Source organism: Erinaceus europaeus, unplaced genomic scaffold, assembly GCF_950295315.1.
Source record: "Erinaceus europaeus unplaced genomic scaffold, mEriEur2.1 scaffold_432, whole genome shotgun sequence".
NCBI classification, from domain to species: Eukaryota; Metazoa; Chordata; class Mammalia; order Eulipotyphla; family Erinaceidae; genus Erinaceus; species Erinaceus europaeus.
In genome coordinates, this window is record NW_026647892.1 from 19400 (window position 1) to 38410 (window position 19011).

General features: G+C 38.8%; 1 long non-coding RNA gene across 2 annotated transcripts; it reads right to left on the reverse strand.

Moving 5' to 3' along the window:
• Window positions 1-7021: 7021 nt before the first annotated feature.
• On the reverse strand, window positions 7022-18883 carry LOC132536517 (uncharacterized). Of its 2 annotated transcripts, none has more exons than XR_009548067.1 (3): window positions 18696-18883; window positions 10112-10189; window positions 7022-7176 (listed from the first exon to the last, which is right to left on the reverse strand). It is a non-coding gene; the product is annotated as an uncharacterized LOC132536517 (long non-coding RNA). The 2 variants fall into 2 exon arrangements; XR_009548066.1 differs by lacking the exon at window positions 18696-18883 and adding an exon at window positions 17543-17787.
• Window positions 18884-19011: the final 128 nt, after the last annotated feature.

The window sequence follows — 19011 nt, forward strand, 5'->3', positions numbered from 1 at the left end:
TACATTTAGCCAAAGTGGACTTATTGGCATGACTACTGGAGAGAATTCCAAGTCTTGATAGATTAAGGAAGGAGTCACATACATAACTGTGATATACTTTGTAAGCTGGCATAAAAGGAGAGGAAAACAGTGCCAATGCACATCTCAACAAGTCACACTTCTACTTCACTGTAAGTTGCATTTGCATTGAATTATTTATGGCTAAAGTTCATAAAAATCACTTTGCTTTGCAAGATGAATAAGGGCCATGATTAGAAGGAAAAATTATTGTCCTCTTCCCATATCAATATATTTACTCTCTAGTTTAAAAATGCTGAAGACAAAGATTTACTCATTCTTAAAATTTTTCAACCTTTTTCTACTTAAAGATGTTAATGTGTAGTTCAGTAGTGATGTTTTTAGTCATAATACTCTTTTGAAATAGCTTCCGAAGGAATATTTATTTTTAGTGTTAGAAGATATATTTTATTTATATCATATGAAGTAGAGAGTCTCACGTAAGATAAGGAGATGGAGAGAAAAGCCAGATCACCACTCTGGTATGTGATACATGCAGAATTTGGGTGAACTGGGAGCTTCAGGTATACAAATACCATTTTCTACCAATTGAGATATTCTCTGACTGGAAAAATGAACATTAAATAGTAAAATAAAATGTTTATTTTTTTCTATTATTAAATACTGTCTACTCATCTAATATTCATTGCAGATACAAATAATATACTAAGAATTATAGTACTATTCTGGTGAGACCTTTCTTAGCTCACAGGACTCCTCAATTCCATTTTGGGTGGTGCACTTCCTAACAAAGCCATAGAAGCTAGATATAGCCCAGGACCCATGAGACAGAGCACATAAGAGCATGTATTCATAAGTTAGGGGAAAAATTTATACCTTAATGTAAAAGTGCACAATAGTTTGCAGTGACTCAATAAGTGCAGCAAACAAGAAGACCTAAAAAGACACTTTTTAAAATTAAATATCAAGCACACAATCAAATAGTTTCTACTTAGTCATAGATACCTTCCTCACCTACTTCGTATTTCGCTTCCTTCAATCACTCCAAATCTAACCTTGTCAGACAAAGCAAAGACTACAAAAGCTGGATAACAGCAAGAGGCTGGCATACTTTAATGATGGTTCTTTTGTTCACTACCAAGCTACCCCATCACCTGCGGCCCTAATTGAGGAATCCTGGAATTCCCACAAAAACATGATGAGGCTTAGACCTCTAACAGATCCCTCTGGCCACTGTCACTGGTCGTCTCCATCAGGAAGAACATAATAGACCCCTTTGTGGGCCCCTAGGGGACCTTGCCCTCAATGTGGATCAACAATGGTAGGGATTGCTCCATTCTCCAAAGGGAGGTTAAGTCAACATACTTGGCCACTCGAGGAAGACAGGTCCTGCAATGAGTGCAGCCTAGAATGTTCCTGGCTCTATGATCACAGAATGCAGGCTCAGACATAGAGGGATGTAGAGGTTAAACAGGCTTCAGTGCTGAATACGGGCCCCAGATCAAATCGATGGGGTTTACAGTTAACAATATTTATATACTTTCCCTATATTTGGGAGCTATTCTCTTCCCTGATCCAGCTTTCTAGTCTTATTTCCAACTATGACACCATTTCCCCAGACAATATCTTTAGCCCACCGCATGTTAGCTATTGGACTTGGGCAAAGATTAATAAAGTCATGAGCCGCCCTTGGAATATACCTAAAATGGACCTACTAGCTTCTTCCAAAATGGAGACTCCAAATCTCAGCTGCTATATTCTGACCTTTAGAACATGGGCATTGGGGGCAGATGGTGGTGGCACACCTAGTTGAGCGCACGTTACAGTGCGCAAGGACCCAAGTTCGATCCCCTTCTTCCCACCTGCAAGGGGAAAGCTTCACAAGTGATGAAGCAGAGCTGCAGGTGTCTCTCTGTCTCTCTCCCTCCCTATCATCCCCTTCCCTCTTGATTTCTACCTGTCTCTATCCAAAAAATAAATAAAGATAACTAAAAGAAAATAAAAAAACATGGGTATTGGCAGGTCGATCCATACTCAGATTTGTTCTTACCACTATAGCATTTAAAAAAAAATGTACCAAATAATCAGACTTTTTAGTAGATGATCTAGTAAGGTCAAAGAACCTACATCTATGGCCTGTCTATCTGGACAGTAGTGGAACTGAATTGAAACATGGCCTCACTCAATCTGGTGTGATAGTCAGGTCCCAGTTGTTTCACCACCACAGTCTTTCTTTTCTTTCTTTCTTTCTTCCTTTCTTTCTTTCTTTCTTTCTTTTCTTTCTTTCTTTCTTTCTTTCTTTCTTTCTTTCTTTCTTTCTTTCTTCCTCCCTTTCTATCCTTCCTTCAATTCTTTCTTTCTTTTTATTTTCCAGCAAGGCCAGTTGATTGAAGAGTCCCCTGTCATCATTATACAGCAGGTAAGCCTTCCCCAACTTGCTACCACATCTCTTCTATACTGTCTATGGGGTCTCAAATGTCAGAATTAGAGACACATTCCTTTGAGTTTAGAAAACACTTCAGTCTTCAAGAGTTAAATTGTTAAATACAAATGTTCTTATGAATAATTTCAACATAAATATCAAGTATCCCAGGCCCTGGCCCTGGTCCAGTTTTTGGATACTTGATATTTATGTTGAAATTATTCATAGGAACATTTGTATTTAACAATAGGCCTACTAACTATCCAAAATGGAAACCCTCAAAGCTTCATCACTATTCCAGCCTGTAGGTTCATGATTAGTCAACAATTTGTTTGGCTTTATATATTAACTCTTTTTTTAGCCACCAGGTTCCAGATGCTAATGTGATGCCAACCAGATTTCCCTGGGCAGATGACCCCACCAATGTGTTCTGGATCCCTGATTCCCCAGAGCCCCACTCCACTAGGGAAAAAGAGAGACAGGCTGGGAGTATGGATCAACCTGTCAATGCTCATGTTCAGCAGGGAAGCAATTACAGAAGCCAGACCTTCCACCTTTTGTACCCCGTAATGATCCTGGGTCCATACTCCCAGAGGGATAAAGAATAAGAAAACTATCAAAGAAGTGATGGGATATGGAGTCCTGGTGGTGGGAACTGTGTGGAATTGTACTCCTGTTATCCTATATATATTTTTTACTAGTGTTTCCTTTATATAAATAATAAAAAAAAATCAAGTGTCTCTAAGTGCCAAGGCTTAGGAGATGTAGATGAAGATGATGATGACCTACTGCTGTACATATGCTATGTGACAGACCATAATTGTGCACTAGAATATTTGTTATCTCCAATTCTTTAAATAGGAGAAAAAACTGATGTTAAAGGGGTTAGAGTACAAAAAAGAGTTAAGTGAAAAATGGGGAGCAAGAGCTTTAAAATTTCAGGCATTTCACAATCCTGCCTTAGGCCAGCCCTGATCTTTATGGTTTTCCTCAACACCAGTAAAATGCTGATGACTACTTCTCCGAATCACATAGAGTAGGGTATAATGCACTCTCCATTATGAACAGTGTAAAAAATAACCCCCGGCAATGAAAGTATGTTCACCCAGGATAAGAAATGGAATTGGGATTAAAAGCCATATGACACCTGGATTTCAACAAAAGTAAATTACCAAGGGGGAAAAGAACAACAGAACTAGACAGTTAAACATTAGCTTTCAATGGTTTTGAAGTGTTTAAGTTTTGCAATTGGTCTGGTTTGGAAGCTCTCCAGAAAAAAAAAAAATTATTTTCTCTTAAGAAGAGAGCTCTGCAATATTTTCTTTGATGAAATAATGTGATCTTCAATGGCGTCTTATGTGACCCAAACTTTCAATGGACCCATTATTTTTAGATGACCTCATCCTTGCTAGGTTTTTACAGGTCAGCAAGGAGCTATCAATAGCTTCCTGATAGTTAATCCTACATATTTAAATAACTGTTAGTCTGTTAGTCTTATCTATGCTAAGAGGAAGCTTTTATATGTATCAGACTTCCTTAGTGCATAATAAAAGCTAGATTGAAATTCTGGGAAAGGTTCAGCAGCCTGAGCTTTAAGAATGAAGAATCAAATTGAAAATAATGATACCACACTGTCTTCAGTTTTTCGCTTGCTGAAATTCCATGATTCATCTGGCCTAAGAATGACTTGCAGTAGAAACAGTAGCACAACTAATCAAGTCAGGAGAGGGTTGCTGGGTGATTTTATCAAGCAGGTCAGGAGAACAGTGAGGATACTTGGGTCTTCTGACTTTAGAAGCAATGAGAAGGTAGCTAAGTAGCAACTCAACTAATTTCCACTAGAAGCTAATATTCTATGATTAGAGACTCTTTCTTTTTCTCTTGAAAAGCTTTAAGAGTTTTGTATTAGAGTCCTGAGTAGTAGTGGACTCAGAAGAATGCACACATTAGACTGAATAAGGACCCTGCTTCAAGTGTCCAGTTCTCAGTTTCAGGGAGGACATCTCATGAGCCATGAAGCAGGGCTGCAGATATTACTCTTTCTCTCTGCCTGTCTATAGGCCTCACCCCCATCCCTTTCAATTTCTTTCTTTGGAAAGAAACAAGAAACAAAGAGGGAAGGAGGAAGAAAGGTGGAAAAACAGAGCAGAATTCAGGAAAACAGCAAGGCCTGCAGGCAGGAGACTGGAATTCAGAAAAGCAGCAAAGCAGGCAGGCAGGCAGGCAGAAAGGAAGGAACAAAGGAAAGAAAGAAGGCAAGAAGGAATATTGACTGTAGGGAGCAGCAGATTCATAGTGCAGACACCAAGGTCCAGCGATAACCCTGGTGAAACAAAAAGCTTTGCCATTATAATATAATTATGATTGTTAGTTGCCCACCTACTCCAAAGCAAGACAAGTTTCTGATCAGAGGAAGAGAGAGGGGCATGTTTTGCAGCATATGCATAGGATCCTAAGAAGATGATGAAACAGTGAATTTACTTTCTCCACATGGCACGAGAAGTAGAGAGTTACTGCTGGTCTTATTTCACAATTTGTAAATGGGATGTTTGCACATATATGGGTCTTAACATGTTCATAGATTATAGGTGTATGTATATATGTGTAAAATAAAAATACTTCTTATTAGGTCAGCCTCCCATCAGTATAAAGTGAAGTTCCTCAGGTAAACGCATGATTTATTGATATAATTAAAGGATTTTCAGCATCTGCTAATTGTCTGTGACATGTATCCTTTATCTACAAGGAAAATTTATGAATTTCAGTGATGATTATAAATCTTATACTCAGCAAGTTAGAGACTTACCTAAAATAAAAGCTTAAGTTCAAATTCAAGTAAATACGGCTAAAGTTAATAGATCAATTTCTCTAATTTTCATGTACTTAATTAATTAAATAAGACATAAATATAAATATATTTATATTTAATTAAATAAGACATAAATATAAATATATTTGCCCAAGACACTGTGTCATTCACTGTGGTGATGATGCAAGTTTTTGAATAGTTAGTTATATGGTGGTGACTTTATACATTAAAGTGAATGAAGATCAGATTGAACTGTGAAGAAATTTAACAAAGGCTATCCCAGAAAACCAAATCATATTCTCTCAAATGGAATGAAGACTGAATAGATAAAACATTAATATTTCTTCCCCTGTATGCAACATTTCTGTAAATAACCTGAACTTGTTTGTGAACTCAGCTAGAGATCTATCAGTGACCCAGAAAAGTAATACCCAGCCAAACAGTGATAGATTGACTTACTGGTGACCTTAAGGCTATATAAAAGTTCTTTTTTAATATAGCATTCAAAAATAAATGGCTGATTATTTTCCTTTATTTTCTATGTAATTTTAAAATAATATTATATTTTACCATGTATACACTATTGTAAGCAATTTAAAAATAGGCAGGGTTCCAGGAAGTGTCACACCTGGTTAAGCATACACAGTACTATGTGCAAGGACCTAGGTTTAAGCCCCAGCTCCCCACTTGCAAGGGGGAAGCCTTATGAGCAGTAAAACACGTAATGTAGGTGTCTATCTTCCCCTTTCCTTTCAACTTCTCTCTGTCTTATCAAATAAAATAGAAAAGGAAAAAGGGTCACTGCGAGTGGTGGATTCATAGCATTAGCATCAAGCCTTAGAAATAAAAGGAAAAAAAAATACACAAGGTATAAACATAGGAAAATAATAAAGTGAAGTAAAATGTGTCAGAACTTTGTCTTTCTATGTGTCATTTATGAAGTGATCCCATCTTTATATTGATGTTTTCCTTCTCTGCCTCCACTATTACCACTATTACAAAATGACTACTTTGACCTTTATCCAGAACGATACATTCTCTATACTATATAATCTAGTACTTACATGTATGTATGTCTATGAATAAAAATGAAAGAAGTGTATAGGTGTTCATGTACTGTAGGTACTGCAGCCCCATCCTTCTGGTCTCTCATAATTCCTCAACAAATATTTGAGTAACTACTTTACTCCATAGCCCAAGCACCTATTCAGTTTGCCTTCACCCTGTCTTAACCTTGAACAGTTTACAACCGTTATTTCAAATGAAGAGTAGATTGCTTTTTAAAGTCATCACAGGTTCTCATAGAAAAAAATTGTAGCAAGGTCTAGAAAAATATGGGTTCCTGTATATGATCCCAGACCTCATTATTTATTATTTTTGTTATTAATATTGGGTTATAAGAGTGTATAGTCCCACATTCTACCCACTACCGAGGTCCTTATAAGAGTGTATAGTCCCACATTCTACCCACTACCGAGGTCCTGTATCCCCACTCCCTTACCTCCCATGATAACAGAATCTTATCATTAAATTACTTAATTTTAGAAGAATTAATTTAGTTACTCCTATGTCACTTACTGACTTTTCTCAAACCATGAATGTAAGGAATATTTGGCATTAACCAAGGTGGCCTTGTCATAATGTTAAAGGAACATGGGCAGCTGGTGTCTAGCACCTTGGAACCTTTAGAACAAACCTAATTTCTTCCTAGGCCTAGTTATTTTGTATTAAAATTTACCATCACAGGTTGAAACTTACAGTGTATAAAAGCTGGATATTACAGGTCTAGGGTTTGAGCTACTAGCTAAATCTTGATTGAACATTATGTGGGTTAGGGAGGTAGAATAAATGCCACGTGTTTGTAAGATCCCCAGTTTGATCATCAGCACTGCATATCATGGAGCAATGCTCTGTTCTTGCTCTTGTTCTCATGTAAAGAAGGGAGGAAAAAAAGAAAAAAAGGAAGGAGTTAATCAAGTTCAGAGAGAGTAACTATCTTCTTTTCTTTCTATAAGTAGTATTTGATTTTAATACATATATTTATTAACATATACATTAAATACAACAGATATGAAATATGGGAGGAACACTGGTAATTTTAATAACCACTACAGAGTTATATAAAGAGAATAAGAATGAAACATTAACAAAAATAGACTGTTCTATGTTTTCAGATAATATAACACAGATGCCAACTCACCTTAAGCTACAATGCTATCATACTTGATATCTTCTTAATTTGAATCAAAGTTAGGTTTCTAAGTGCAATTAAATATAGTAAAATATAGTTAAATTATATATTATTGGCTAAAATTTATTTTAAAGGTAAGCTAAAATAACACTGGCCCCAAATGAAAGTAAATTGAAGGATCTCAATGGATAGATATCAAGGGAAGGGATTAGATATGGAGCTCTGGGGATGGGAACTGTGTGGAAATGTACCCCTCTTATCTTATAGTCTTGTCAATATTTCCATTTTATAAATAAAATTAAAAAAAATAATGCTCCTAGGTATGATCACAGAGTTCAAGCTCAGACCTACAGGGACACAGATGTTACACAAGCTCATGCACAGATTACAGGCCCCAGATCAAATCAATGAAGTTTACAGTTAACGATATTGATGTACTTTTCCCATATTTGGGAGCTACTCTCTTCCCTGATACAGCTTTCTAATTCTATTTCCAAATCTGACACCATCTCCTCAGACAATACCTTTGGTCCACCTGCTATTGGGAGCAGGCAAAAATTAGTAAAATCAGAGGCCCCTTGGAATATACCTAAAATAGACTTACTAGCTTTTTCCAAAACAGAGACTCCAAATAAATCTCATCAGTTATATTCTTGCCATTAGGTTTCTGATAACCAAACAATTTGTTCTTCTTTACATCTAAACGCATTTTCAGAAACCAAGTTGCAGATGCTACCATGATGCTAACCTGAATTCCTCAACCTCAAAAACATACTCTGTAGCCCCACCTCTCCCGAGCCTTGCCCCACAAGGGAAACATAGAAACAGGTTGGGAGTATGGATCAACCTGCCAACACCCATGTTCAGCATAAAAGCAATTACAGAAGCCAGTGCTTTCACCTTCTACACCAGATAGTGATTCTGGGTCCATGCTCCCACAGAAACAAAGAATAGGAAAGCTTTCAAGAAAGGGGATGTGGTACGGAACTCTAGCAGTGGGAATAGTGTAGAATATGTACCCCTCTTATCCTATGGTCTTGTCGATATTTTTTTTATTTTATAAGTAAATTTTTAAAAATGATACAAAAACAGGAAGTTTAACCAGAAATCTGTTTAATACAATGTAAGTAAAACATCTATATAATAAGATTGTTTTTAGCTTTTTAGTCAAAATGGTTGCTCTCTTTAGACATAAACTGGATTGAGAATTAGTCATGCTAACTAAAATTGGTTTGATTTCAGAAGAAAGTATAACTCAAAATAATGATCTGTTTCAGGTGTGGGGTGTTGGTGCACCCGGGGAAGCATACATATTACCATGTGCAAGAACCCAGGTTGGAGCCCCGTCTCCCCACCTGCAGCAAAGGGGTGCTTTATCAACAGAAAAGTAGGTATCTATCTTTCTCTCTTCCTCTCTGTCACCCCTTCCTTCTCAATTTCTCTCTGTCTTGTCAAATAAAATAGAAAGAATAAAAAATGGTCACTAGGAGTAGTGCTGGCATCAAGCCACAGCGATAACCCTGGTGACAATAATAAATAAATACCTATTTAATATGTAAAGGGTAATTACTTTTTTTTTTCTTTTTTAAATTTTTATTTATAAAATGGAAATATTGACAAGGCCATAGGATAAAAGGGGTACAACTACACGCAATTCCCACCACCAGAACTCCGTATTCCATCCACTACAGATGAAGATTTAGGGTCTCTGTTTTGGAAAAAGCTAGTAGGTCTATTTTAGGTATCTTCCAAGGAACCTGTGACTTTACTTATTTTTGCCTGAGCCTGACATCTAATATGCAGGTGGACCCAGGTTATTTTCTGGGGAAATAGTGTCATTGTTGTAAAAAGGACTAGAAACCTAGATCAGGGAAGAGAGTAGCTCCCAAATAATGGGAAAATTACAAAAATATTGTTAACTGTAAACCCCATAAATTTGACCTGGGCCCTATATTCAGCGCAAGAGTCTATGTAACTTCTGCATCCCTGTAGATCTTAGCTCACATTCCAAAGTCATAGGTAGGAACATTCTAGGAACATTTTAAGACCCATCTTCTCAGGTAGTAGGTAGAGTGTTGTTAATCCAACCTCCCTTCGGAGAATGGAACAGTCCCGAACATTGTTGATCCAAATTGAGAGCAAGGTCCTATAAGGACCCACAAAGGGGTCCATTATGTTGTTCCTGATGAAAATGACCAGTGACAGTAGCTAGGGGTATCGGTTAGGGGTCTAGGCCCATCATGTCTATGTGAGAATCTCTGGATACCTTGACTAGGGCCCCAGGCAACAGGGTGGCCTGGTAGTGACTAAAGACTCATCATTAGTATATGCCAGTCTCTTGCACTTATTCAGCTTTTTTACCCCTTACTTTGTCTGACAAGATTAGCCTTGGAGTGATGGAGGGAAATGTAATAGGAGGTAGGTGAGGAGGGTATCTAGGTTTAAGTAGACACTATTTGATTAGGTAATTACTTTCATGTCAGAAATATTTTAGTCATCTCTGAATTTGGCCTAAAGTTGTAACATAAAGCATAATACATTGTTTATATTACATAAATATAATGCTATGCTGTAATAAAATTTAAAGTAAATTAATAACAATTCTTAGTGCCCTCTTATAAGTATTAATTAACATTATGGTCTGATGACTCTGAGCTTGGAATGGACTCACCTTCCATGCGTTTTCAGGGTTCACATGAGTATAAGATGTCCAAGTTATATCTGGATATGCTGACCTCCCCAATAGGTCCTAGAACTCAGAGAACATCAAAAATGTTCTAAGATATGTCGGGAATACAAGAGCAGAAGACACTAAACAAGGCAAAGCATTCATATTTATTTTATTTTATTTATTTATTTTTTAATTTTTTATTTAAGAAAGGATTAATGAACAAAAACATAAGGTAGGAGGGGTACAACTCCACACAATTCCCACCACCCAATCTCCATAACCCACCCCCTCCCCTGATAGCTTTCCCATTCTCTATCCCTCTGGGAGCATGGACCCAGGGTCGTTGAGAGTTGCAGAAGGTAGAAGGTCTGGCTTCTGTAATTGCTTCCCTGCTGAACATGGGCGTTGACTGGTCGGTCCATACTCCCAGTCTGCCTCTCTCTTTCCCTAGTAGGGTGTGTCTCTGGGGAAGCAGAGCTCCAAAAAGCCTAGACCAAGTAGATTAGAAGCATCCAATAGCACAGCTATATACAAGATACTGGATACTGTACAGCAAACCATAACAAAAGGACTTTTCAAAGTTAACCCAATTAACAAATAATGTGATAACATTAACTATCATATTTATTTTTAAAGATTTCATTTATTCATTTCTTGAGAAAGTGAGAAGGGAGAGAAAGAAAGAGGTAGGGGAGAGAGAGAAAAGAAGAGGAGGGGGGGAGGAGAAGGAAGAGGAGGAGGAGAAGGAGGAAGAGGGAAGAGAGAAGAGAGGAGAGAGGAATGGGTAGAGACCATAGATTGCTCAGCTATGGCATATGATGGTGCTAAAGACTGAATTTCAGACCTCTGAGGACTCAGATATGAGAGCCTTGTGTACTATATCCATATTGTCTTTATAACACAGGAAGCCTTTCTTTCTTTCTTTCTTTCTTTCTTTCTTTCTTTTTTTTTCTTTCTTTTTCTTTCTTTCTGCTTTAATAGGTTACAAGATTGTAAAAGTGTATCCACACCATCACCAAAGTTTTATATCCCCATTGTTCCATCTCTCTAATATAACCATTATAATCCTAAGTTTTAGAAACAGTTTGCTTGCTTCTGTTTTTTTTGTTTTAAGATAGATGTGTATCATATTCATAACCCAGATATGAACGAAACCATCTTGTAGCTGTCTTTCATCTCTTCACTTATTTATCTAAATGCAATCACTTCTAGTTCCATGCATTTTGTCCCAAAGGACAATATTATCTTTTTTGATTGCAGAGTAGTATTCCATGAAATATATATACCATTATGTCTTTAGCAAGTAATCAGTTGATGGGCATTTATGGTGCTTACACTCAGGCTATTGTGAATAATAATGCTGCTTGGATCACAAGATAATTCTATTTTTAATTTGTTTAAGGACTCTCCACAGTCTTCAGCAGGGCTGCAGCAGTTTGCATTCCCACTAGTGGTGTAGCAGAGTAATGTTCTAGTTTCACTTTTCTACATGTGGCTATCCAGTTTTCCCAGCACCAAGATTCTGTCCACTTTGTCATATATTAGGTGATTATTTCTGGGGTTTTTATTAGCTTTTTTTTTTTTGATAGAGACAGCCAGAAGTTTAGAGGGAAGGGGGAGATAGAGAGGGAGAGAGACAGAGAGACACCTGCAGCCCTACTTCACCATTCATGAAGCTTCCTCCCTGGAGCTGGGGAGCAGGGGGCTCAAACCTGGGTCCTTGTGCACTGTAATATGTGCACTCAACCAGGTGCACCACCACTTGTCCCCATTTCTGGGTTCTTAATTCTGCTCTATTAATTCAAGAGTCCATTTTTATTCCACTACCATGCTGTTTTAATTACTGTTGCTTTGTAGTATAAACTGAAATTGGGAAGTGTGATACCTCCATATATTTTCTTTTATTTTTATCAGAAATTCTTTGGCAAATCATAGCTTTTAGTTCCACACAAGTCTTTGGACAAGTTCTTCAATTTGCTTGACAATTGCCATTAATAGGGACTGCATTGAAGTTATAGATTGCTTTCAGTAGAATGGTCATTTTAATGATGTTTATTTTTCCAATCCAGGAAAAAGTTCTGTTCTTCCACTTTTGCATGTGCTTTTCTGTTTCTTTTAAGAATGTCCTGTTGTTTCCATTGTAAAGATCCTTTACCTCCTTTGTGAGGTTCACCCCAAGGTATTTTAGCTTTTAGGGTTCTATTGAAATGGGATTGAATATTTTATTTCCCTTTTCTCTGACTCCTTGTTTGTATACAGAAATGCCACCAATTAATGTATATTTATTTTGTATCTTGCAACTTTACTGAATTTATTAATCATTTCCAGTCATTTTTGGTGGAGTCATTTGGGTTTTCTAGGTATATTATCATATTATCAGAAAGTAGTGATAGTTTGATTTCTTCCTTTCCAATCTGTATATCTTTGATAGCTCTCTTTTGTCTGATTTCAATGGTAAGGATATTGAAGATTATATTCAAAATAGTAAAATTATTGGACATTCTTGACTAGTTTATGATTTTAGGGGGAAAACTTTCAGCATTTCCCATTGAAAATTATGTTAGTTGTGTGTTTGTCATAAGTAGTCTTCATTATGTTGATGAATTGTCCTTCTATTCTCTAATTTCTGGAGTGTCTTTATCATAAATGGGAATAGGATCTTGTCAAATGCCTTTTCAGCATCACATGATATGATCATATTTTTATCTTTCATATTCTTGATATGATGGATGACACTGACTGGCTTGTGGATGTTAAACCATCCCTGTTTTTCAGAGATGCCTAGAATTCTAGAAACTTTAAGAAAACTTTAAAATGTATATGTTGTTGCAGGTTCTTGGACCTTCTAATTTGCTTTTGGCATCCAACTATATTATATACTTGCTCCTAATATAAAAACAGCAATAATGTATTATTTTTCTTTCTCTTTATCTGGTAACATAATTTTGAGGTAAGATAATTTAATAGAATTTTTTTGTCATACTAGAGTTGCCCAAATCTAGGTGATATTTTTTTTGAAAATCAGATACAAGAGAGAAAGAGAGAGACATAGCGACTGAGACAGAGATTGAGGGAAAGAAGGAAAGATATCACAGCAAAAATGCCCCCCCCCAAGTGTGGTGGGAGATGGTCTCAAAATTGGATTATACTCACAACAAACTAGATACACAATTCAGGAGAGCTCTATTGCTGACCCAGGAGACTTAAAATAATTGTAGGAATAATATTTTAAAACAATTCTCTTAAATGAGGTATGAGTATTATTGAATGGATGTATAACTAATGCATGTGAGTATATTTGACCTTAACATAAATGTACATGCTTTTACATGGCATCTAAGCAATTTCTGAATTTAGTATATGAAAACAGTACTATGTACATTGGTCTATGCCATTTTAAAACATTCCTTTAAAATGTTGCAAGTGTAAATAAAACAAATCAAAAATGATCATTAAAGGTACAAGGTAATAATCAATTGGTCAGAAAGAACTAGACATACACATTTTTTCTTTAAATAAGGTATATACATATTTTGACCAAATTCCTTTTTAAAAGTGAACTAATTTATCATATTCATTCCTGTGCCTTCCTCAGAGTTTTAAAAGCACCTCAAGTAAACAAAATATTTTCTTAAGAGAAGATAAACATTCTCCCAGTACAAAATTTCAAAAGGAAAAAAAAATAATGCAACTATTACTTTAGGGCAACATAGTTTACTTATTCATATTGGATAGTTTTAAATAAATATATGTTCTTTCCAGCTCTACATTTTGCCAAATTAATGTAGCTTTTGAGTATTTCTTTTATTTGGAGTATAGAAAACAATCTAGTCCATGGAACTTGCAACATTGATTGAAATGGCAGATATTTCAAAAGAGATGTCAAAACAGGAAGAATGTCTGGCATAATCTGCACTGATAGTATCCTGAGAAAATACTGGCTAGTCTTTCTGACAAAAAGTTCAATTAAAGGGCAATCAATGAAACATTTTATTTATTTTTTTTATTATTGCCACTAGGGTTATTTATTTTATTATTGCCACTAGTGCTCAGTGCCTGCTCGAGGAATTCTCTACTCCTGTGACCTTTCTTCTTCGTTTTTTTTTCTTTTTCTTTTTATAAAACAGAGAAATTGAATGGGGAAGGGAAGAAAAGGAGAGAAAAAGAGAGATATCTGTAGTCTGGCTGTACTGCCAAGTGAAACTTCCCTTCTACAAGTGATGACCAATAGCTTGAACCCAGGTCCTTGCACATAGTAATGTGTGTACTCAACCTGGTGCTCCACCGTCTGACCCTGAAACATTGCATCTAAGAATGATGACGCAGTTAGGTCTATCTTATTTATTTTTTACTTTATACTACTAAGGAAAATTCTATATCCTTTGACTTTAAGAGGGATGACTTAGGTAACATTTACCTTACTTGCATAAACACTAAATTTCTGAAGTTACTGATCTGTGACTGTGAATAGAATCATTTTTATGATGTTCATATTATTCAAATGAAAACTCTCTCAAAGAGTACCATATGGAACTGCATTTATAATATGCCTAACAGTAAAGTAACGCTTCTATAAAATTTTACAGGTGAAGATATAATCCACACAAGTGAGTCTCTGTGTAGCAAGAAGATCTCTGCAAATGTATCCATGTGTTAATCTACCTTTATTTTTTCTAGGCTGGGCTTGGTAGAATACATATCACGAGGACCCACCCAGGTTGGAACCTCTGAACCACACAGGGTCATCATCATGGATAGCACGAAGAGGAAGTTCTCTGTGTTGTGGTAACTTTCCTTCTCTCTATATATATAGTTCTCCCTGTTTATCTGAAAAAAAAAGAGAGAGAGAAGAAAAAACTTAACTGAAAGCTGTAGAATCATGCAGATGAGGAACTTGGCACCAGAGTAAATAAAGGGCCAAGCCAGAGAAACAGTTCAGTAGGAGACATTAGAATATGAGGAAAGATTGGCCAGAGTGCTGTGAGAAAGAAGAGTAGGCAACTTTCTGGGTTCTTCTCCCTCATCTTTTAATAAGAATTAGGTGAATTAATGTCATAACTGTTTGTTCTTTGCACACTATTTGCTTCCTATCATCTAAAATCATTTTAGAAAAGATCTAAAATAGATGAAGGAAAAAAGAAGAATAACACCACTGCTTAGTAAACTTGGAGCAATCTCCAAACTTCATACTGTTTGCATACATGCTGAAAAGCTCAGATCCACACAGTTAGGCCATCATACATGCTACAGACTCCACAGGTGTTTCAGAATGTAACATCTTGGTTCTCAATGGTGTTGAGGATATGAATGTCCAGATTTTGCAAAGAAAGAAGCAGACTACAGTCCCGGTTCAGCTTTAAGTCTACAATAAAAATGAAGACAGGGAGAAAGCAGATTCACAAAACATAATGAGGAGTCGTATGCATGTGTCTGAATCAAGACTCAGGAAAAAATAAATCAACTCAAAGAACTACTAACATGCAGTCTAAGACAAAATACCCTAGACGTCCTAGTGCAGGAAGTGGTAGTGTCAGCTTAGGAAGAATTAGAATTGTGTATGTGGGCGTGGTGGCGGGGCAATAGTTTGGTTGGGAGGTGAAATATACTTTATGAAAAGGGCAAGAAAGGGTCAGTCACAAAGTGCTGGCAGCTCCAACAAGGGAACTTGCACTATTGCTGCCCAGTCTCATCTCCCTAGCACAGGGGTTGTTGAATGACTAGCAAGCCCTCTGAGTCTAGCTTCTGCTCTACTTTCATCTCTTGGAAAAGTAAATGGTAGTAGGTGGGCAGAACAGAGTAGCTCTTGCTTGATTGAAGGTTTCTAACTAAAGCACCAGGTATTAATGACTGTTGTCAGTACAGTGTTGAGTAGGATCGATTCCTTGGTTAAGCCTCATACATGAAACTTTCTAAAATGCAAATTCTTTTAGACCCATACAAAAAGGCTTGCATGGGGGAGGCAGGTGGTGCTACAGCCAGTTCAATGCACATCTTGCCATGTGCAAGGACCCAGGTTCGAGCCTTTGTTCCCTACCTGCAGGCGGGGACACCTCAAGGGTACTGAAGATCTTCAGGTGTCTAATTTTCTCTCTCCCCCTCTATTCGCCCCTCTCAATTTCTCTCTTTCCTGACAAATAAAATAGAAATGAAAAAAGGGAAGGGGAGATGGCTGCCAGGAACAGTAGATTCAAAGTGCTGGCACCTTGCCTCAGCAATAGCCCTGGAGGCAACAAAAATCAATTAATTGGTTAATTAATTAATTTGAAAAGGACTACACAGGTGCTCACTAGCCTGGTTACTATTTATTTCTCCACTTTTTCGGAGGAAGGATTAAAATAAAGTATAAAATAAGGTTAGAAGACTGTTCACTTTGCCAAGTCTTAATATTTGGGATCAAGCCCTGGCATAGCATGGACAGCATGAGGGGAAGAAGTTCTACAAAACGTAATGAGGTACTGTGGTTTCTCTTTTTGTTCTCTCTGATTTTTTAAAAAGTTTTTTTAAAAAATATTTATTTATTTTCCCTTTTGTTGTCCTTATTTTATTGTTGTAGTTTATTATTGTTGTTATTATTGATGTCGTCGTTGTTGGATAGTACAGAGAGAGATGGAAAGAGGAAGGGAAGACAGAGGGGGAGAGAAAGATAGACACCTGCAGACCTGCTTCACCACTTGTGAAGCGACTCCCCTGCAAGTGGGGAGCCAGGGGCTCCAACAGGAATCCTTACACCTGTCCTTGCTCCTAGCGCCACCTGCGCTTAACCTGCTGCGCTACCGCCCGACTCCTTGATTTTTTTTTTTTAATGTAGTTCTCTGGAAATAGTGAAATCACATATATGCAAGGCGCTGCACATTTTAATTTTAAAAGGCCCCTTAAAAATACTTTGCAGTGCAAAGCGCAAGGGCCGGTGTAAGGATCCCGGTTTGAGCCCCCAGCTCCCTACTTGCAAGGGAGTCGCTTCACAGGCGGTGAAGCAGGTCTGCAGGTGTCTATCTTTCTCTCCCCCTCTCTGTCTTCCCCATCTCTCTCCATTTCTCTCTGTCCTAACAGTTACATCAATAACAACGACAATAATAACTACAACAACAATAAAAAGACAACAAGGGCAACAAAAGGGAAAATAAATAAATAAAATTTAAAAAATACTTTGCTATGTATATTTATCATGCTTTCAGATGAAAAGGTACTAGTTAGCAAGTTACTGATATCAGGTTCCTGAAAATGATGGTTAAACAGCACTTACAGATAAATGGCTGATCCCATCACTTATTAGCTGTGACATTTGAGCAAATAGTTTTGTCTCTCAGTTCCTTTTTGCAAATCCCTATGAAACAGATTAGCTTCCTCTTGAAGATGAAAAGAGATTTTGTGTGTAAGGAGCTAAGCAGAATATAAACCAGAGGTCAGTAAAGTATCAGAATCTCCACATACCTTTTCCACTCGTTCTGGACAGGATCTGGGAGACAGCTAGCACCATTGATAGGGCTAAAGATTTTCATGACCGAGACCTCAAGAGGTCCCAGGCTCAATCCCCGGCACCACCATCTGACAGAACTGAGCAATACTTTGGTTGTCAATATATATACTGCCAACCTCATTAGTTATCTCTTCTTACTGTTGAGGTTTTGCATCCTTTCTTAAACATTCTCCAGTTCTCCTAGTCTTCCCTTTGCCAATGTTTTTGTAGCCCTCGCCCCCCGCCCCCGCACCACCCCACAAAAAGGAAAGTCGGCTCCAAGATCTCAGTTCAAAATCACAGCTTGGTGTCTCTCTCCCTAGTTTTCACATCCTCGTCAGACCACCCTCCTGAATTAGACGGCACATATTCCTCTCAAAACACACACACACACAGCTGAACTACAGTTATGGACTGGCTGGTCATGCCCACTGCGCTGTGTGCAGCAGGGCCGTTCAGTCCTCAGCGCTCACGGGGGTGGTGGAGAGAATGGATGAATCCTCCCCTGTCATGGCTGGACGCGTGGGAGGGAGAGCAGCATGGATGCATTTGGGGTGTGGGGGGTGTAGTGGGTCCCTGAGCTTTCTGTGGTCTTCCTCTCGTCCTTTCGGGGACCCTCTGTCCACCCAGGGTCTGCTCCCGGGGCTGGTGCGCTCCTCCGCCTTGGGACACGGCTCTACAGGGCAACGGCAGGGGGCGACGTCGTCTCGTGACGGGCTCTGCGGGGAACTGGGGTCCCCCCCCCACCCAGCCAGCACCCCGTTAAACCCGCCTCCGCCACCCCCGCAGCTGTGGCGACTGTGCCCGGGTGCTCCCAGCGCGGGGGCCCGGCTCCCTCCTCCCAGTCTGGGGACGAGGGGTGCCCACACCCGCACTCCGGCCACTCGCAGCTCGGGGTTGCTTTGGGGGGAAGCGACCAGCAGCCTGGAGTGATGGCTGCAAGGGGGCTGGAAGGAGAGGAGGAGCGAACTTTCTAGCAAAAAAAATATATAATATATATATATAATATAAAAAGTGCGGAGGAGGTGTGAGCACGCCTGGGGAGAAGTGCTACCAACTTAAGTTCCGCCCAAGCAACTGCACCGGAGGGACAGAAACTCTGGTTTCAACAAGTTATTTTTCACGCACCTACGACATGTTTGTCACTTAAAAAGCGCCACCCTTGGCGCAGCGTGACCGACGCCACTCGCCGCCTTAGCGGTTCCGCCCGGCCCTCGACAGAGGCTACTCCGGCGACTCCGCGGCCGCGCGCTCGTCCGGGTCCGGGTCGCGCTCCTGAGCTCCGCCGCGCCCGCCCAGTCCCCGGCCATTGGACGAGCGCCCGCCCGCCGGAGCGCCCGCTAGGTGACGCGTGCTGGCTCGCGCCGCGCTCCGCCGCTAGGTCGCTCGCGCGCAGGAGACAGAGACCCGCCCGCCGGCAACCCCGCCCCCGGGCTCGCCTCGA